General features: G+C 37.7%; 2 protein-coding genes across 2 annotated transcripts in view; both read left to right on the top strand.

The window, feature by feature from the left end:
* The first annotated feature begins 1,273 nt into the window (after nucleotides 1–1,273).
* LOC122800879 (tumor protein p63-regulated gene 1 protein-like) overlaps nucleotides 1,274–22,195 on the top strand; it is a 1,105,597-nt gene continuing 1,084,675 nt past the window's right edge. Inside the window, exon 1 of the mRNA XM_044070210.1 lies at nucleotides 1,274–1,503. The gene's annotated coding sequence lies outside the window, so the exon portion shown is untranslated. The remainder of the gene's footprint in view (nucleotides 1,504–22,195) is intronic.
* The window catches only part of MRPL1 (mitochondrial ribosomal protein L1), a 35,242-nt gene continuing 15,220 nt past the window's right edge, over nucleotides 2,174–22,195 (top strand). The window contains exon 1 of the mRNA XM_044070209.1: nucleotides 2,174–2,191. The gene's annotated coding sequence lies outside the window, so the exon portion shown is untranslated. The remainder of the gene's footprint in view (nucleotides 2,192–22,195) is intronic.

Below are 22,195 nucleotides of genomic sequence, written 5' to 3'. Positions count from 1 at the left end.
TTCTTCAGTTCAATTATTGGCTGGGGTGCCTTCTGTGTGGAGTCTGCATGTCTTCTCTGTGTTTGTGTGGGTTACCTCAGAGTGCTCCGGTTTCCTCCTACGTCACAAAGACATACATCTGGAGCATTTCTCTCTGGTCTTCCGCTGAAAATTGGCTTTGCTCAAAGTTGAACTTTCCTGGTAAACAAATGTTAATTAAATAAAGTTAATAATAAAGTGTATCAGGGACCAAAACGGAGTGGACAAGAGGAATGTTGTTTCACTCTCCAGTACCATTGGTGGCACATTGCTTTGTGGCAGCTAAGAAGAAGTATTAATGTTCATAGTGATTACAGCCTCCATTAATGGAAACATAGGAAGGGGTACTGTTGAGCCCTTTTGCCTAGGGGTATCAGTTGATCAAAGGCCAGCTCTGCTCTAAAGCTATTAAAGATATTGTTTTTAGAAATAGGTAGCGTTATCGCCTCACAATAACACGCTATCCGGTTCGATTCTCAGCTAGAGCGTCTTCTGCGTGGAGACATGCGTAAATCGGCATACCTTCGTTGAAGGTTGTGCGTCAGGGCTGGTAACTCGGTACGTAAAAATCAACCACCAATCATTAGCGGACCGGAGTTCCGCTGTGGCGACCCCTAACCGGGAAAAGCCGAAAGACGCAAACAATCAGAAATATTGTACTTCTTGTTGTTTGCATATATTTAGGGTGCTGTTGACATAATATCCCCTGAAAAAAATCCATATTGTTGTGATACTCAGAAAAAAAATGTACTCAGTAGAATACAGACTACGCCTTGCTACACCTTTGGGTAAAAACAAGAATTGTAGCAAAACTAGCTAAGATCAACTACCACCGTTTTGTAGACGCAAGCGCAATGGCAAAAACTGTATTTTTCACTCTGTCCCCTAGGTAACCTGGAGCATCAGTGGAGTTTTAGCAGCTGCAGGAAATGAAAGATGGTAGGAAAATGAGCTGCCGACTTGGTTAGGAAGTATAAACTAGTCTTTACTCGTCGTTAGGCGGCAAAATCCTACACTTCAATAGGGACCGAGCAGGTTCAGAATTTAAGCCGAAAATCAGGGATGTTCATGAAAATTTGAAACTGTTGAAACGTGGGGACACACAGCATACTTAGAGCAAAAACCGGAGACTTTTGAGAACTATGATTTCAATAACCATTGATCAGCAAGCTGTACACAAATCCCTTTTCTTTTAAATTATGAAATTTCCGTAATGGGAGGAGCATGTTTGCTTATTTGACAAAACAAAGCTGTTGTGGGTGGGGAAGAATAAAAACATACGGAATTCCGGTACTTTATATTCCGTTCTGTGCACATGAAAGGAGTGTAATTTGTAGGTGCACTTGTCGAAAGTTCGCGTTTCATTAATTTTGACTATTATTTAACCTTATTTCTGTAACCGTTTACAACAAAGACCAATCAGATTCACGAGTGTATTAGGAAGTCCCGGATAGAGGAAGGGCATTTGTTCAAGTAGAGTTAAAGGTAGGGGTGACTGTTCAAACGTTTTCGGTTTTATATATTTATGTTGCTTTAAAAATATGAAAAAAAGTAATTTTGTCCTTGTAGGTTCAGATATATGTTTAATAACTTGATCCACACTTTAATTAGTAAAGTGCGCGGTGAGTCTACAGAATTTTGTATTATTACATGTGGACGAACAGCTATGCTTTATGGGGAAAATATTCGTGAAACATCCGTCACGTGACTTAAATAAACGTGCCTTGAGTAAACAAGGGCATATTTCCCAAGAATCCCAACTGTCTAAACTGGCAGAGGCCGTTCAGATTTTCGCGTCATAGTCTTTGATCAGTTCCTCATAAGATGTATGGTCTTCTGGAAATTACCGAAGAGTGAAGTCCTTAAATAATGATTTAAATTTCATATTTTTCAGAAAATGCATGCTAAGACATCCTGCGATTCTAGCAGCTTTCTAAGTTTGAAATAGCAATATTTAAAATCTATCCCTATTTCTGGGCCTTTGCCCCCCCGCCCCCATTATTTTAGGATTTGTTCAGTTTTCTTGCACTAAAGGTTAAGCGGTATGGGTCAATGAAGTTCATTTCTTGTACTGGTAGAGCTTGACTTGAGCAATTTTGGAATTGTACCAGCTGATGCTAGTTAAATAGTTTGCCCGAAATGTGTTGTGTGCACATAATACTGTAACCTTGCTGTAAGTTTTTTTGTTTAATGTTTATGCGGTTACTGAATGAACTAGGCTTGCACAAATGATCAGTCATCAACAGACAGTTTCAGCATGCAGTTTTTTTAAGTACTGTTATATAGAAAGTACTATAGTTGCTATGTGTATTTGTATCTAAAGTGATCGCACGAGTCTCAAGTTTTAATTTCTTCTAGATGGAGCAATGTCATGTCTGTGCTGTGCATATTTCAACCTTTGTTAAATTCTAGGTCCCTATGTCAAAACAGCGAAGGTCAGGAGTTGTATAGTCACAACACCGAAGAGTATTAGTGGTCATACTTCTCAATTGTCCATAATTTTGACTCAAAATATTGCTCTTTCATTCCTAAAATTCGATTTTCTTTTTTTAAGAAAAGCTGATTAGATTACAGTTAATAAACATTGATAATTGTCACTCTTAAAAACATTGGCATTTGTTTACTGGAAACGTCTGACTGAGTAGTGCCCTTTTTCAGTGGAGGCCCTGTTATACAGACATCATTTGCATTATTTAACCATTTATAGTCACTTAAATTCATTAGTAAAAGTTCCATTACTCAGACATCCTTGACATTAGTTACGTAATTTGCAAGCAGATTAAAAATAAGTTACATTGGCTGTATATGTGTACAGTTTTTAGTACATGAAGTTGAATGTATGAGTATTTGTTACTATATAGACTTGTTCAAAGACATTGGAAAATAAGATAGTTAGAACAGCCGAAAGAAAAGAAGGAAGGTAAAGGAGATGAGATGATAGAAGAAGCTATAGTTATGATTATAGTACATTAAGTTTTGTGCAGAGGAGTTGTGGCTCATTCATATAGCTGTATTAGTGATACAGAACCATTCATCTATCAGTTATTGCTTCAGTTAACATTTATAGTCTTGCAGGTTGCAGGCTGTTAAGTGGAATGGGGTGGTATTACAGCTATTAGCAATGCAGTGTGATTACATGGAGTATCCTGCATTGTTGTTGGGTTTAGTTTCTGGAGAGTAATTGTCAGTGGAGCGAAGAGGTTTCTTAGTAGTGTAAGGTTGAATAACTGGCATTGTGATATGTAGTGAGAATATAGAACAGGTTGAGGAGACCCTGGAGAGGTGGAGATATGTTCTAGAGAGGAGAGGAATGAAGGTCAGCAGGACTAAGACAGAATATATGTGTGTGAATGAGAGGGAGGATAGAGGAATGGTGAGAATGCAGGGAGTAGAGATGGCGAAGGTGGATGAGTTTAAGTACTTGGGATCAACAGTTCAGAGTAATGGCGAGTGTAGAAGAGAGGTGAAGAAGAGAGTACAGGCAGGGTGGCGTGGGTGGAGAAGTCAGGAGTGATTTGTGACAGACTATTATCAGTAAGAGTGAAAGGGAAGATCTACAAGAGGGTAGTGAAACCAGCTATGTTATATGGGTTGGAGACAGTGGCATTGGCAAAAAGGCAGGAGTCAGAGTTGGATGTGGCAGAGTTAAAGATGTTAAGATTTGCACTGGGTGTGACGAGGGTAGACCTGATTAGGAATAAGTATATTAGAGGGTCAGCCCAGGTTGGACAGTTTGGAGACAAAGCCAGAGAGGTGAGATTGCGTTGGTTTGGACATGTGCTGAGGATGGATGCTGGGTATATTGGGAAAAGGATGCAAAGGATGATGCTGCCAGGTAAGAGGAAGAGAGGAAGGCCTAAGATAAGGTTTATGGATGTGGTGAGAGAGGACATGCAGGTGGTTGGTGTGACAGAGCAAGATGCAGAGGACAGGAAGAAATGGAAACGGATGATCTGCTGTGGCGACCCCTAGTGAGAACAGCCGAAAGAAGAGGAGATGAGAATTGAATTTTTCATGGTTATACAGTAGTTTAAAGGTTGTAATTAACTGTGAATACAATAAATTTATTTAGTTCGAGACCGTTTAGTTGTTTTACAGAAAGGCAGTGATGAGATCTATATTGTTGGTTGTGATTTTGGCTGCTTTATTGTAGCATTGTGTCTAGTTTAGCTGATGCAAGTTGAGATTGGTTAGGAGAGGAGATGCATGTAATGGGGGGGAATAGAAAAGAACTGGTTGTGTTTTGTCTAGCAGTGTCAGTAAGGTAGTGTTTTACTCAGAAGCAGCCAAGCTTTTGGTGCATCGTTTTTATGGCTTGCTGAAGATGGAGATCAAATTTCAGATAGTTATCTGTAATCGCACATAGTAGTTTGATGCGGGATATCAGTTCTATATTGGTGTTGTTGTTTGACAGTATATTAAAGGTCGTTTTTAGGAGGAGAGAGAGTTGAGGGGTGAACAATAGTAGTTTAGATTTTTATTCAGGAGGAGCTGTGAGCCAAGCTTCTGTGGAGGACAACAAATTCTGGGTGAGTGTTTTTATAGAGTCCTAACAGCATATGTGTTGCATAGAGTCATTGGCATATTGTTGTGATCTCTTTGATGTGTTTAGGTCATTGATGAATAAGTTAAATAGTAGTGGCCCTTGTTTGGGACTCTGGATACAGGAAGGAAAGAGAAATTTTTGTATGAACTTTAATGTTAACCAGTGTTGCGTCCCTAATTTGGGACCTCTGAAGGTAAAGGGCTGAGAGCTGTGTATGTGTGTACATATTTGCAAAAATGTACTTCCTCATTATTCCGCATGTGTGTTTATAAAATGTATTTAAAAAATATGATCTTAACTGTTTTCCCTCCAGTGGTGTTCTGTAACTTTGCATTGTAATTTCCAATGAGCAGAGCCCAAGCTTTCAGAGTCAAATTATGTTCTCACATTTTAAACAAATGTTCACATCTCTGGAACCGTAGGGGGTTACGAAAGATGTGTAAATTGCAAACTCTCCAGCACAAACTACTTTTGTAGTAGTAGTATTTTGTAGGTTCTTGGTCTTATAAGTCACAGTAAATACTAAGTTATTAAGTTTGTAATGTTTTGTAAACAACCTGCAATATCTCAGCATCTACTCGAGTTACGCGTACTGTCAGCAGTATTTTGTTCATCCAGTTGAGAGCTTGGATATGAGGCTAAGCAGTTCTGTCTATGCTACTTGGTTATCAGTATACTTGTAAAAACATGAAATCTATGACACTGTAAATAAATATGCGAGCAGCAATTAATATTTGTTACCTGAAATACCTGTAACACTGACATGACAATGATGCAAAAAAAAAAACAGTATGTAATATGAGTCATTTGTCGGGACTGAGGACAGAGGTCATTTTTACTTACAACAATTGTTTGTTACATTTCATCATTGTAAGGTTAATCAGTGTCTCTGAATGTGAAGAGAGTCTTCTGAGCTTGGTTTGGAATGCTGATCAAGTTTTTTGGTGTCTAGTTTTGGTTAAAGACTGCACTAGCAAGCTAGTCCTGAATTGGAAATATGCGAGAAAGAGAGGGAGAGTGAAAGAGTGAGAGAGACAAGTTCAAAGAAAGCTCTGTATTTTATTTTTGTTTCATAGGCCAGTTTAATTTTATTGCCTTCTGATGTATAATTTGAACATTTTATTGGATTTCTTAGTTTTTGTGGAGTATCAAACAGCATAACTGAAGATTTTTGATGGATGATATTTAACTTTTTTATGTAATCCAATATCTTATAGAAATGAAACTGTTGCTGTGTTTTCATAGTAGTGGGAAGTTTGTCATGGCAAAGGAAGGGGATTTTGTCTGTATACGTTATAGTGTCCAGGTTAGCATGATCAATGGTTACACTTTTGACGAAAAGGGAAGATGAAATGGGACAAAGCCTAGAGTGTTGAAACGGCAATGCTAGAAATTGTGCTTATATTGGGTAATGTATTGCCAGTAGCTAACCTGGATTTTGTCGTCTGTGTCCTTGACTGGCCTTGCAGCTTCTCTCTTCATTCCTTCTCTTGAGGAAGAGAATTCAGTCTAATCATTCCCAGCCCAGGTATTTTTCTGGCTGCAGGGTCCTTGCTTACAACCCATTTGTTCCTGTTGAGGAGGTCAACCACTGCCAGTATCCAGGCCCTTGGATGTAAGAGTTTAGTGATATGTAACTAGCCAGATATCTGATCATGCAGAGTCATCCACACTTCCCCAGAGCACCTAATCCCTATGGCAGCTCATACAAGCTTCAGTATAGCTGCTTACTGTAAGAAGCATGCATGCCTTCATTTATTCTTGACAAGTGTCATACTATTTGTAGCAATGTATGCTTTGCAGACTCGCACTCCGTGTGCAACAGTCATGGCTCCTTTTGGGTTACATCCAAGCATCGAATGAGAACTACTACCTTCCCCTCATAGGTGAGTCAGCAATGGCCGCTCTCCTATTTTCCCCTCTTGCAGCCCGTGTGTCACTAGACAGACAAGGGTGAGTTGGCCTCGGTCAGTGCTCCATCCCTCTGTGCCACAGGGTTCACCCAGTATATTTTTTGTTGAGTCATGTGAGACAATCACGACTGACCTTTTTTTTGACTTTGGTTTATTTAGAATAAGCCAAGGAGTCATGTAAGCATTCCTCCAGCGAAAAATCAAAATAGTTGCATTCTTGTAGAATTCCACAGATCTAGAAGATGAGGGTGAAGCTTAGCTGATCAGTTGCCTGTGTTTTGGTGATGTACCAGTTTGAGTAGTATGACTTGGTAGCTGTTTGTGTTGGCTTCTTTTGTAAGGGGAGAGTCTTTTGAAATTGTGTGCTGTGAGAGTGATGGTTATTGTGGGTATTTTGAGTTTTGAAATCTGTAATTTATACAGAGAAGTATTTTATAGATTTCCTTAAGAGTTTGTTTTTGGTAGAGATAAGGGATTCAGACCAATCTACTGACTTGCTAGACATGTGAAGGAGAATATGGGTAATTGACAGTGGGGAATTGAAACAAATTGCCGAGTTATGAATGCAGAGTACTAGAGATGCTACAGCTAAAGGGGTGAGCTGGTTCCTTTGTGTGAGCAGTGGGGAAGCTAAGGTGGACTCAGTTTCTTGGATTTCCTGGATTTCCTGCTGTTTCAAAATATGAGTAGAGCCTGACTACTGACTAGATATTTTGGGGCTTAGTGCTGTAACTGGGGCAGTTGCATACAGAGCCAGCCTGTGAGAAGTTTCTGCCATATTCTTTAACTATGTTTGTTTATTATCTAGTCTAGAAGTTGTGGAAGAAAGGAAAGAGTAGAAGTCTTTGAAGTTGCATAGTTATTTAACGTTAATGACTTGAGGTCCATGCTATATTGTGTTTGCTGTCTATTCTAGGGGTTGTGGAGGGAAGGGGAGAGTGGAAGACTTTTTTAGCTGCATAGTTATTTAATATTATTGATTTGGTATGGAACTCTTCCACACACAAATGTTTGGTATGTGTTTGTGGGTTTTCTGTAGGTGCTTTGGTTTCTACCCACATTCCAGATGTCTAAATGGATTTTGGTTCTTCATTTCTAGAAACCTGTCTAGCAGTTTTCTATCAGGTGAGTCAGATTGCCCTTGGGATTTCTCAATGTGAAGATTACATCAACTACATATAGGGCCATTTTGAGTTCTGTGTTAACCAGAGGTACGCCCAAAGATCAGATTCCCTCACTCCTATAACTACCGAGTCTAGATACAGTGCAAACAACAGAAGTAACATTGGACATCCCTGTCTTTCCCCCCTCATTGTCCTGTCTCTGTAGTTAAGTTCCCCATTGACAAAGAAGTAACTTTGCAGAGTGGAGGGTGTGAAGTTCACTCCTTACAATATGCACCTAGTTCACTAATAAAAATTGAACTGTAAAATACGTAGTACAAAATAAAAAAATAGAAAATAGTAGTAGGTAGTTCACAGTTGAGCTAAAAATGGAATTTCCTTTATTGAAACACTCAAACAAGCAATCCTAGTTGAGTATAATGAAAAAGAAGACCATATTGGGTTTTCTGAGACTTTGAGGGATACCATGGATTTTCCTCTTTGTAATTTCCCTATTAACTAACTTTGCTGCTGGCTCTTAATATTGCTCCTTAAGCAGCAAAAGAAATTGCTGTGGAAAAAAAAAAATCATCTCCAGGGTTGAGAATAGGTATTTCCAGTCATCACTGCAAATGTTTTCAGTGCATCCAGTGAAATCTGTGTCTTGGATGATCTTAAGAGTCATTATTATATTATCAAGTGTCCTTTTCTTTCACAAAACCACACTGATCCCCATCACACTAGCAACTATGGAGGCTAACCTATGTGCCAAAAATTGTCATTGAGATCTTGTGGTTCACGATAGTAGTTGGACGATATGGTCCCATTTTAGACCAGTCCTTCCCAGCTTTAGGTATAACCACTACTACACCTTTCTGCCAGAGTGTGGGAATCATCTGGTGTTGGTACATGATTAAGAGTATGAATTATGCCCTCAGCATATCTCCTCACTTGTCGTAGACCATCTCATCTGTGCTTTCCTCCTGGTGCCCCCTTCCATTGCATCTGCTGCAATGCTAAAACTGGTTGATACCATTCTAGTCCTCCACACTCCTTGCATCCAATAGAAAAATATGTTTTTTCCATAGCTCAGCATTTTGAAATCTATGGAGCCTTTCCTTCCACCTGTAGTCCCAGGAGCCCACTTTTTTTCCACGTCTTTACTTGTCTTATAGGAGTAAGCAGTGTCCCTCAACCTAACCACCCTCCCTACCATAACACTAAGCTACAAAACATGAACCGTGCACATCATAGGGTCATAGGAGATTATTAGGATAATGGCCCTGGAGCCCTTACAAGCCTAGCCAAGAGTTTATCCCCAAAAAAGAAATCTCAGTCAGCACCTTTCAATGAGGGACATGGGTGGAACCCCAGGGACAAATTTATGGTTTCCCATCCACTCATCAAGGTTGCGCTTGAAGAGAGTCAACGAGGTACTCTGGCGTATATGAGAAATCTATTCTAGAGACGGGGCAGCCTCTGGGAGACAAACCTGTCTCTCCAGCAGGTTTTGTTAATGTCGCATATTAGATGTAGGCCTTTCAAGCGGGTAATGCTCGAGGAGTTAGACTTGTGTATATGGAGCATCTCTAGTAGGGTGGGGTCCGAGATTGTCTTGTAGGCAAGACACAGATCACCTCTGTACGATACCGAGTAGGGTGAGTAGTGATTTGAGCCTGTCTGCATAGGACATGTTGGAGGCTATGGATTCTCTTTTGTGAAGTATTTCTGTGGTCGTTCCAGTTGGTGCAAGTGTTTTGAGAGGTACATACCAAATAGGGCATTGTACTCAATTATTTGCCTAATGAGGGAGGAGTACAGAGAGGTAATAACCTCCTTTTTTCTGGATGCAATCCCGTTACTTATGAGATGAACCAAGTAAAAGGCTTTTCTGACCACTGCCTCTACATGAATGTCAATGTGAGATTGTTGTCAACCTATGTACCCAGGACTCTAACCACAGGTTGTGTGCTTAGGAGGTTGCCGTTGATGTGGGAATCAGTAGGAGCCATGTTTTTGCTGAATGGTACGAGAATACATTTTTTTGCATTTATCTTAAGGCCATGACTTTGGCATCATTCATTTGTTGCTGTGAGACCCTCTTGTAGTATGTTAACATCATTTGGGGAGTCAGTCACTGCACCCAACTTACAGCTGTCCAGAAACATGGTCGGCCACAGGCCTTTTGTCTTTGCCTGTGCCTGGACCTCTGAGAAGTAGATGCCAAATAGTAGGGGTCCCAGGGCAGATCCCTGGGGAACACCACTAGTGATAGATCTGCTGTCAGAGGTGGAGGTGCCTATTTTGACCTTGTGATTCTATCGGTGAGCCAGCTGGCCACCAATAATAAGATCTTTCCAAGGTGTGGGCAGGCCGGTTTGTCTCCCCTTCCCCCATCTAGGTTTGTGAATATACATCATGTAATGAAATCAACTTATGCCTCTGGAATTGTGTGTGTGTAAACAAACTTGGACAAAAAGTAATCCATATAAAGCATTACTGCACTACAATGAATTGTCCAGCAAGCATTACTGCACTACAATGTAGTTTCAATTTCATGTTTTCTGGAACCCAACCATGAAAACCATTTATTTACTGCCTTCTCCCTACCTAAATGAGCACATTAACCTTCCCCATGACAAAATCTCTAGTCCCTTGTCCAGTTTCATGCTATCAAGCAGCTCTACTCTGTCCTTGTATTTGGTATTTATTAAACAGTTGAATATGTCCCTCGAATATCCCCTTTTCACTTTATGGGAACCTTTGCTCATAAAACTTCTCTATCTTGGAAGCCTTGATGTTGCCAGATCCCGCTGCCTCTGTTTCTTACAGCTAACAGAGCTGCTACTTCTGGGTTTTCACAACATCAGGAAAGAATATTGTCATAAAAGCTGGATGAAATGCCCTCAACCTCCACCCTTTAATTTTACACCACTTTTGAAATGGTATAAATGCTGCTGCTATTCTCTGTGTTACCGCTGAAAAATCTTGGTTCACATGTACCAAAGTCCTCGCAACAGAACTGAAGTTCAGGCTTCCAGAGTATGTCTAAGAGCCTCTCTTATTAATTCCTAAGGGCTTAAGCGAACCAGTATGGGGTGGGGCCCACAGGGGTTTGCCTGGATGGGATCCATGCTATGTGATGGGCATTCTCCTCCATGTTACCTCATCCTCTGAAATGTGTGTCAACTGGATCAGCTGCTGCTTCATTAAGAGCTAGAGTCCTTCCCCTCTTTTCTCTGCAGAACCCTACGTCCTATATAAAAGAAAGTAAGACAAGATGGTCAGACTCCATTTTATCATTCATTCTTTTAATCTCTAGGAAGATGTGTGTGTGTGTGTATATATATATATATATATATATATATATATTAAGGTAATTTCTGCAGACTCCTCTCTCCTTTTGAAACTGTGTTCTGGTGGGTCGATCGTGGCAGTGGTAGCAGACAAACCTGTGCCTTGTTTCCTACTAGATCTGCTTCTTTTAGACCTTCACAGGCTGTTTGCTGGGCTCTACCTCCTTATCCACACTTGACACTGCTTTCCCGGACAGAATTGTTGCTTTGTTTGCAGAGCAGGAGGAGTTCCTCTGTTTAGGTGCATGCTATGCCAGAAGTCATGAGCATCTTGCATGGGAAGCATTCTATTTATTTTTGCACTACAAGCGTTTCAGCTTTCCACCGATTTTTGTATTTCACATTAAGTAAGGATTGCTAAAACTTGCTTTGTACAAAGGTTGCAGAGACCAGTTCCCAGGTACTGGTCAGTCTGGCAGATCTAATTTTTCAATTAATTACATTTTAAATCCCCAGCAGTCCAAGTTCCCCAGCAACTTTCATAATGCAAACCCATTGCATCTCAACCTGTAACAGAGCATTGAAACTTCTGATGTAAATTACTTTAAAATTATTTATAAGAACTTAACTTGTATACTGACACTCCCAACATTTTAAAATAGTTTTCAAAATGGGCAGGTAATCTGTAGTCTTTAAAAAGATGCATTTTTACTCATCAACTGTGACCAGTTGTATCGGCACACATATTTTAGATATAGAAGTATTTTAGTCTGAAGAAGGAGACATATAACATGCTATTCAGCATGCCTTACAAGCTCAGTTCTTGTTTTCATATTGTAACCCATTATTCCATGTTCCCACACCATTCAATATGTTAGATGTGGAATGTGTAGATTGCAGAAGAGGGAGAAGTTACGTACTGATTGGCATAAAGTTCCATATCTCTCAAGTGAATCGGGACAAATCTCTTCATAATCAGGGGCAAATCAAAAAGTAATTAGGAACAATCAGGGGCACTTATTAAAATATGAGCACTATTAACCTGAAACATTGATGGAATAAGAAGATGTGAATTTTTTCTGAAGTAAAGAAGTCCATAACTCTAATTTTTGTCATTATTAAGTGTAATTTATCAACTTTTCTCAAAAAATTTACGAGGGATAAAGAGGGGCAGAACTAAAATTTGAGTCAAAATCAGGGATGTCCCTGAAAGTCAGGGACAGTTGAGAGGTGTGCCTTATACTGCAGTAAGCGCACAGCAAGACTCCTGTCTTGTAATACAAGGAGAAAAAAATGCAAAAACATGTCTGTATGGGATCTGTCTTGACTTCTTCTTTTTTTTTTTTTGTGGAAATTTATAAAACAATAAGCTTGCAGTAAGACAGCATTCAGATATTTTTTTCCACAGAGAGTACATCTATCTTTCTCCGTTAGTTCAACTGTTTTGCATCATCTTCTATTTATGTAAAACTCATTGTGTGAGATTCTTCACTTTTGTTTCTTGTAGCATTGCATCTTTGGAGTAACAGCGGTTTCCTGTTGTACTTTTCAAAATGTCTCTAGAGATTATTATTTCCAGTCCATGTCATCACATGTATATTAATTATACTGACTATATTAAGTATTTTGACACATGCAACAGCTTTCTGATGGTGTTTAAAAATCCTTGTCTCATTAAGTAGGAGCAAGTCTAACAGGCCGAAGAATATAAGCACCGATTTAACCAAAGGCCAGCAGGCTTTCCCCTTTTTTAGTTTTTGTATAAGTCCATGTGAAATTTTATAGTATTGCTGTCTTTTGTATCTGGCATTTCTTGTTTAGATAATCTAATGGTGCTTATTTTCTTAGAGAAAGCAGCCAAATGAGTCATCTTAGAGCCACACCTTCAGTTTGAAAAGCACATCATGGTGATTTATCTGGGTCTATATTAGAACCGCTAAAATCTTATTCACTGAATACGTAAACACTGACACATGTTACACGAACCGCGAATACACCGAACACCCTAAACCGCGAAATTCAAAAACTCTAACAGTCATAGTTGTCCAACCCCACCGCCTGCTACATACTACCTACCCAAACAAGATAAATAAACCGCATACATATTCTAACCAAAACCCTACTTCTAACCATAAATTAACCCTACTTCTAACCCTAAACTAAATTTTGTATATACTACCATATATGCACTTATATTAACCCACACCCTAACCCTAAGGTCCGTAACTATCACTCACTTACCTTACAGAGCTATACTGCAGAAGGGCCAACCATGATGATTCGACATTTCGTATTTCATGCTTCAGGTCGATCGTTGTTTTCGTGGTTTGATGAATACATGTCTATGTTTCCATATTCGGGTAAGTGGACCTTCGCTGTTGTAATAGGAAACCAGTTTATCTCACAAAGAGTTCTTTGAACTTGAGATGCAAAGATTTAATTGAAGCCTTTTTAAATGGATTTTATGTGGATACATTTTGGCTGTTTTCTCTGGACTTTACTGTTTCTTTGTTTTACGCTTATTTTCTTACATGGAGCTAATAGTAATTGTAGCAAAGTCAGGGTTGTGTCTTTCGGCTTATCCCGGTTAGGGGCCACCACAGCGGAACTCCGGTCCGCTAATGTTTGATAGTGGATTTTTACATGCAGAGTTACCAGCCCTGACGCAACCTTGAACGAAGGCACGCCCATTCACGCATGCCTCCACACAGAAGACGCTCTAGCTGAGAATCTGATGGGACAATGTCTTGCTGTGAGGTGATTAATCCCAGAAACATTCAGGTAAAGACCCATACTGCTTAACTGTGTTTGGAGACTATGAGAAGATATTTGAAGTGAAAAATATACAAACTGAGGAGAGTGCCCAGAGGGGGTGACAGAAAAATTATTTGCATGCTGGATTAGTGTCATTTTTGATGCAGTTGGTCATATTATTCGTATAGTGAATGAGTGGCACAAGTACTAAGCTTCTAAGTATTACACTGTTCACTGGAAGATGTGAAGAAATTAATTGGTAAATCTGCTAGCTGTATTGTCTTGTATTACATTTATAATGTACAACTTCTGATAAGCTGTGTTTCCCTGGTCTTGGGCTCCTTTCTAACGTAATCTGTAGCAAGACTCTTGTGTTTTGATTTTAAAATATATTTTGGTTTACACTGTAGTTTGTATTGTTTCTTTTAATAATAAAGAAGGGGAAAAAGGAGATCCCTATGTGCTGACCGTTGGATAATAAAGAAGTGTTAATGGAGGAATGTAGTTGTTTTGAATCTTTAGTGAATTGCCAGAGATTCTGTACTCTGATCTGTAGCTCCTGGGTTAGTAAGAATTAAATTTTAACATTCACTGTTATGTCAGATGCTATCAGATATTGTCCACAATTTGACTTTATTTCTCTCTCACGTTGAAGGACATTCTTTTTACTGTCTGAAATCTTAAGGTGTCAGGTGAGGTAAACTTTTGTTTTTGTAAAGCCCATCTTAAGTAAGTTTGGATTCTGGACCTGAATGTCTAAACTGGGTATGATCTTGACCAGGTCTGTGCTGGGATTTCTAAAATGGGTTTGTTGATCTCAGAAAGGTCTTTGCTGGAATTACTCAAATATCTTTGCACTTGCCTGCTTATGTTGTGCATAGAAAAGAAAACGGTAACTTTGTTGCATAACAAGTCTTCTTTCGACTTCCAACATTGCTAAGTACAGAGCTCTGTCTTGGAGATAGTGTGAACACAATGTTGCTTGTCTTGGTAACATCCAGAGCAGTTTCTTCTTAAAGTCATGATTCTGGTATTGCAGTTGAAGTCATTTTAAAGTTTTATTTTTTAAAAATTTTTCCAGCATGGATATTTCAGTGCTCTTTATGAATGCTGGTTGCACACCTGAGTGGACCCACGTCATAACGCATGACTGTGATGATGTGAGGTTGGGACTGCCACTGCACTTCATTAACCAAGTCACGTAGGAAAAAAGACACACACAGTGAAAAAAGTAATACCTGTTACAAAGACAGAAACTGGGCAGTTGGAAATAAGTGATATTTATTGAACATACAAAGCTGTGCAACTGTTCATTTAAATATTGCTATTTTCCAAATGCCAGTTCCATCATGTTACATTTTCTGCTGGAGCCTGTAACAGCAAGTGTTTACAAGCTCTTGTATCACCAAAAAGAAGTAACTTATGTCCTCAAACATAACCATTTCCCTTGTTAGACATTTCCCAAACTACATATACTGTTAATGTGGAAAAGCTGTCAGAAATCAAGAAATAGCAACCGGATTATTTTTACTGAACAGATAGGCCGAACAGAAGCAGACATTGAAAAGCGTTAATCCCGAACTGTACATTATCCATCACAGCCAATCATTCATAGGGCAAGAGCATTGGCTGCAACTGCTCATTTTTTTTTTTTTTGGGCTGTCCTATTTCCACGTAAAATCATTATTTATGTGAAAATAGGATTAGAACCGCTACTAGCCATCATGAAAACTGTTGCAAATGCTGCGTTCAGTTTTATCGTAATGCATATTCTCTTTTACTAGTGAATTCTCAACAAGCCATAATATGAAAACAACATTGTAATTTCAAATGGAGTGTAACAACATGCAGACTGCTTTTGTCAAGATAAGAGGTTATTTCCTCCTTCTGGCAAGATGATCAGGGTCTTTTCTTATTCTGGTGGGCCTTATAGCAGCCCTGAACACTGATGCATACTACACTGAGATGTTCTTCATATGGATCACTGCTGCAGTAGCCTACGGCCTAGGGTATATGGGTTGCATCCTGTACAGGATACCATGGGTGGCAGGCTTCCAAAGCTTTCAGGGCACCTTCCACATGTCCAAACCATTAGTCACCTCTGGGCTTCAAGCATTCAGACGTTTCCTGCCACCAGAGAGAGTTTTCTTTGGGATTTCTAGGATTGATGGTCAGGTAATGCTGTTCCATTGCTGGGCAGGTAATTTCCCTTGGGGGTTGGGGTGGGGGGCTTCCACTTTACTTTTTATGACAGAACACCGTTTTACAAACTGTGCACTTTACTAGTTAGTTATTTTAATTGTGCTTTGCATTGTGTTTTAATCAGCAGAAAAGTTACTTTTTTACAACTTGCATCTTTTACTATTATTGTGGTCAAGCACCTTTTCTGTTCTGGCTTAGCCATTGTGCAACCCACTGGTTCCTTGGTTCTGCCTTCTGGCCACCAAAAAAAATACACACACACATTATATATATATATATATATATATATATATATATATATATACACACAAAAAAAACATACGTGTGTGTGTGTATATCCTTGGACCACTCAATTTTCCCCTGGGAACCGCTGGTGTCATCTCTACATCCAGCATAGACTGGAGTGAAAAGCATCCATTGCAGCTGTTGCAGTACCCTTTGTGGGCAAAAAAGCTCTACTGTTGTTGGCCCTTGGAGAAGCGGCAGGAAATGCAACTCTGCTTAGCCAGAAAGCTATGCCCATCCCTAGGGAGGTTTTTTTTGTTTCTAGCAAAAGTAGGTCTACAGATTTTCCTGTCAAGGAAAAACTTAAATATGTCTTCTCCTGTCTCAGCTACCCAGGACAGAAGTAATTTATTGCACCAAGCTTGGGGTTTTAATTTAGGCTTTTAACTCTTCCTTTATGGCTGCTTCTAGTAAAAGAAAAAGGGATTCTTCATTTTCTGAAGAGGTTTAAGAGTCTGAATCTTACAGAATATGTTGTCTCCAGAGAAGTCTGTTTCAGATTTAGGAGGGTATGGTATCTGTAAAATTATATTGAGCTCTCTACACTCAGCTGGCTCATCATTGAAAAAATATTTGGCTCTGCTTACTGCTTCTTACTGCTTGCTCTTGCTGTGGGATTTGCTGGCTGGATTCTGCTAAAATTCAAAGTCTAGTTATATTTGCATTCACAGTCTGTCGCATACAGAAACTTGCAGAATATACACTGATGAGAGAATATACTTTGCAGCATCAACTTTGGAGAGCAGTAACCAATAACTTTTTATAATAAACCAAACTGGACAAACGTTGCAGCTTAACAGTACTGTTCCAACTTTACTTCTCATATAGTACAGATGATGTGAGATTTATAACATTTACCTCAGGACTTGTGTCCCTATCATACCTCTAACATAACTAGATTTAATACAGACTTTTTATACATATTTTAGTTAAACATGCACCCTCTAGGTTTTGGAAAGATACTGCCTTGATGACGCAAATGCCAACACATCTGTTCTTGTCCAAATGATGATAAGTAAACTGTCTTCAAGAAAACGCCTTGTGGATTAACTTTCTTAGAAAAACATATTTTTAAACTTTCTTAGAAAAACATGTCCTGTTGTCCAGTGAAAGCAGATTACACTCTTGTCATGTCTGTAAGAAGTAAGTTTTCTTGATGGGTGGGGGTGTGTGTGTGTGTGTGTGTGTGTGTGTGTGTGTGTGTAATACACTCATAAGCAAGTTCCTTATTTTTTTAAGCCACAGTCATTTAGTATGGTTGCTGATCACATATTACTAAACTCTGTTTCTGCATTTAAGCAAGCTTTTTCTTTCAGCATATTTACAACCTAATTAATTTCAACCTTATATTCATAATATCTAACAATTCCCTCTGTTTTTAAACATACTCAAAACATTTTATACTGATATATATATTTTTTATCACATTATATAGTCTTTTGATACAACAAATCAAAATGCAATTTTACATAGTTAATACAGTGATATTAAGTATCACTACCAAAACTGAATGTATTTAACAACTTTTTCTTTTGCAGACCATTCTGTGAAAATATTTTATCAGTTATGAGCTGTGTCTGCTTTAGTTTAACTTGATTAATTTATTCTTTTGCAATTACAGAATTTAATTTATGACTTAGAACTGTTTCATTAACTCTTTGTAACTTGTTGAATTAACTGCAAGAGACAAGAACCATGTGCTACTGCAAGCATTTATAACATTGTGGTCATGTCTTTGAACTGCCCATTAACGTCTTGGTAAAGTACTGAACTGGGCTTGTATAATAAATATTTCAAAGCAATTATTTTACTGGGGTAAAACCAGTGATATTGCAACTTGACAAATTACTTTTAAACTTATTACAAAATATTCTGTACAGTATGTATTTACACAGACTGTTTGCTATTCATGCATTTCAATCTAGCAGCTATCCTGAACCCAATTTTTTTAAAACATGGTTTTTCACACATATTCATTGCTAGACATTAATTTAATTTGTACTGAATTCTTCTGTATTTGTACATACAAAGACTATAAAGTAAATTTAGTCTAATCTTACAAATTTAATAGCATTAATATTGCCAAAAACATATTGAAATAGTGACCAATCTTGTTCAATTTTTTTACATATCTTTACTCTCTCTTGTATAGCTGTTATCAATTTTAAGCCATCTCTTGTTTTTTGAAACCATCTTTTGTGTAGCTTTACAGTTTAACAGGTTGTAAATACAATTTAATACTAAACAATACAGTAATAACTAGAATGACAGCCATAAAATATTTTATCCTATCAGGTTTAATCTGTTTACCAATATTTCTAATGCACTAATATTTTTCCCTCCCCCTGAAACAGTATTGTTAAGAAGGAACTATATATTATTTCTGCTCTGTAGCTTTATTTCAGACCCTTTTGCAACACATACTGCTCACACAGTGTGTAAAACTGATAAAGTACCCCTCCCCCTGTAGTACTGCACTATTGTTTATTTGCTTTATACTGTGAGAATAGAATGTATGTCAGCCCAACACTTTGGTTATGCATTTATTTTATTAGGTTACCAAACTATAGACCTTTGTCTGATTTGATCATCTTTTCTGTTGCCTTTGCTGTCTATTTCTACTAGTAGTAGTTTTTTGTACCCTCCTGTCTACTTTATTTAAACTGTATGTATACTATAACCCATCTGTTGGCTATACTTGATGTAACTAAAAAAAAAAAAAAAACCTTAATCAGTGACATATATGCACAATTGTGATGTTTTATTATAATTACCAAATAGTGTTGCATGTGAACATTTTAACAATTATGTTTTAAATAAGTTTTTAGAAAAACTCAAGCCACTTGTCTAGCAGTCTTGTTTGTTATCTTATCTTTTCAACATTTCCTGTAACTATTCATCCAGTTTAGGAAGGTCTGAGCTCACATTTCAGTTATCCCTTTTTAGCATTTTTCCTTTAATCATATATATTTTTTAACTTTTGATTTCAGTATTTTTATTTATTTAACTGTTCTGACATTCATTTTACAAAGACTGTTTGACTAATACCATCCGTAATTTTATTTATTTTTAAAATTCAGAACTTTAACTGTTTGGTGTGGTGTTACTATACAATTATAAAAAAAAAATGTAAAAAAATAAATAGATATTAGCTTAACAAACACATTTATATATTTACATTATTTATATTTGCTGTTGTCTGCCTGTTATTCTTGTGTGTTGTATAAAAAGAAAATACATGCATGTCAGTCTTGTGACTTTAAATCATTACTATTATTAAATATTTTTATTTAATTTTTATATACAAGAACTGTTTTGTTTACCTTTTGACTATATGCTATGAGAATGTCAGTCATATGCTCTACTTTACTGTAGTACTGATAAATATATTGCTTTAATTGAATGGAAGTTTTAAACATTTGAGAATGATTTGTATTTCACCATCCTACCATGTGCAAAACACAAACATATTATAAAATAGATTTCTTTTGTACAGATCAGCTGTAGTTTCCTACTCTTTTCCAATGTATGTAGGAAGTCAGTCTCTGTCAGTTCAGCTAATCTATTTTCTTCATCTTGTAACTGTTTGAGTCTCCTCATGGTCTGCCTGATATGTTTCAGGAACCTGTTCTGCTGAATCTGAAACTCCTATGCACTTTTGAAAAAATGTATGTATAACTTATCTAAACTTCCTGAACTCATTGTGTCTGTCTTTTAGAAGTTTACTACATTCTTTTGTAACAAAATGTACTAGTGGTTCTATCAGTAACTGATTTGACTCGTGGAGACAGGACATAACTGTTAAACATCTGAATATAATAGAAACACTTTAGCCAAACACTTTAGCCTTAGTTAATTCTTTATCATGAACAGATCTGTCTTTACAGTCTATTTTTTAGCAATATGATGCAATACTTTTTTATGGCATAATACACAAAATGCAGTTTTTGTTGAGTCACACAATAAACATTTGTCATATTTCACATGGTTTTCTTTGAGATACCAGTCAAATATTGTAATATATTTGCATAATGCCTTACTATCAACCTGCCCTACTAAGGTTTTACATTTACTAATATGCTGTGTATACCAACATTGCAATTTACTATCCATACTGTCTAATAATATACAAACTGTCTAAGAATATACAAACTATGTAAGAATATACAAACTGTTTAACATCATCCACACTAAATATTTGACACAGAAAAAAGTCTTACGAGTTAGCAAGAAAACAGGTGATCAGGCCATTGTTGCTGATGGCTAGAAATTTTTCAGAGTCACTTGAGAAGCTGGGAAAGCACAACAGGCAGTGGACTGTTGGGCTAGTGGATATCCCCCTTTTCTTTAGTGAAATTATGGCACTGCGACTGGAACTTCTGTCTCACTCCGGATGTAGACGTCTAAAAACTTTACTACTGCAAGCTGCATAAACTGGAATACTTCTGTTCAGAATTGACACATACGTACAAATGTTAGTTACTGCAATTTAACTGAAGTAACCCTCTGCAGGGCTTACCATCACTCCCCCTGTGTTTGAATGCAGATTATAGGTTCAGATGCAGGCTGGCTCGCCATTGAAAAATTATAATATGGATCTCTAGTCACTCAGCTGGCTCATCATTGAAAAAATATTTGGCTCTGCTTACTGCTTCTTACTGCTTGCTCTTGCTGTGGGATTTGCTGGCTGGATTCTGCTAAAATTCAAAGTCTAGTTATATTTGCTTTCACAGTATGTTGCATACAGAAACTTGCAGAATATACACTGATGAGAGAATATACTTTGCAGCATCAACTTTAGAGAGCAGTAACCAATAACTTTTTATAATAAACCAAACTGGACAAACGTTGCAGCTTAAAAGTACTGTTCCAACTTTACTTCTCATATAGTACAGATGATGTGAGAGATATAACATTTACCAGAGGACTTGTGTCCCTACCATACCTCTAACATAACTAAATTTAATACAGACTTTTTATACATATTTTAGTTAAACACACACCGTCTAGGTTTTGGAAAGATACTGCCTTGATGACGCAAATGCTAACACATCTGTTCTTGTCCAAATGATAAGTAAACTGTCTTCAAGAAAATGCCTTGTGGATTCTGTAAATGCTGATAAGTAAACTGTCTTCAAGAAAACACCTTGTGGATTAACTTTCTTAGAAAAACATATTTTTAAACTTTCTTAGAAAAACATGTCCTGTTGTCCAGTGAAAGCAGATTACACTCTTGTCATGTCTGTAAGAAGTAAGTTTTCTTGATGTGTGTGTAATACACTCATAAGCAAGTTCCTTATTTTTTTAAGCCACAGTCATTTAGTATGGTTGCTGATCACATATTACTAAACTCTGTTTCTGCATTTAAGCAAGCTTTTTCTTTCAGCATATTTACAACATAATTAATTTCAACCTTATATTCATAATATCTAACAGTATCGGCCAATACTTTTTGAAGGATTCTCCTTTTCTGAAGCTATTTTCATTGGGGAAAGTAGAAATATTTCTCAGTCCCTCGCTTTTGTATGTTACAGCTGGAATTTCTAAAACCTGCTTCTATTCATTCTGTTCTGTCTGCTTTGGAGGATGTTTTTTCACAGCCTGCAATTTCTCTGACATCCAGCCTGCTGTCCAAAGAAAGCCGATAGGCTTTTTTAAGTTCTTCAGTCTTTACTCCTCCCAGATCTGGCACAACAGCTATTGCTTTACTGAATCCAGCTGCTGGTAAACATATGATTAATACTAATCCTTTCCCTTCTCTTTTGATAAATCGTGGAAAAAGTGTGCCGCACTTGTGTTTAGAATTCTCTACTGTTAATGTGTATGATGAAGTTGATGTTTGCCTTTTGTGAGAATCTGAGGAATGTTTTGGCATCTGTTTCCTGTTGAGAGGAGAAATCTTTGTGCAATTTGGTGTCTTCAGTGACTTAAGTGACTACCCACTGTTTGAAATATGCTTATGATTCTGCTGATGTCACTTCCAGGGTTGCTGCTGCCAAACTGTTTTGATGAGGTTTGCTTGGCTGCATTAGGAAAACCTCCCAGAGGATATCAAAATACGATTTTGAATTCAACCTT

This window comes from Protopterus annectens, chromosome 4.part1, assembly GCF_019279795.1.
Source record: "Protopterus annectens isolate FY-2018-M chromosome 4.part1, PAN1.0, whole genome shotgun sequence".
Classification (NCBI taxonomy): Eukaryota; Metazoa; Chordata; order Ceratodontiformes; family Protopteridae; genus Protopterus; species Protopterus annectens.
The sequence above is the reverse complement of the archived record's forward strand: the minus strand, read 5'-3'. Positions and strand labels throughout refer to the sequence as shown.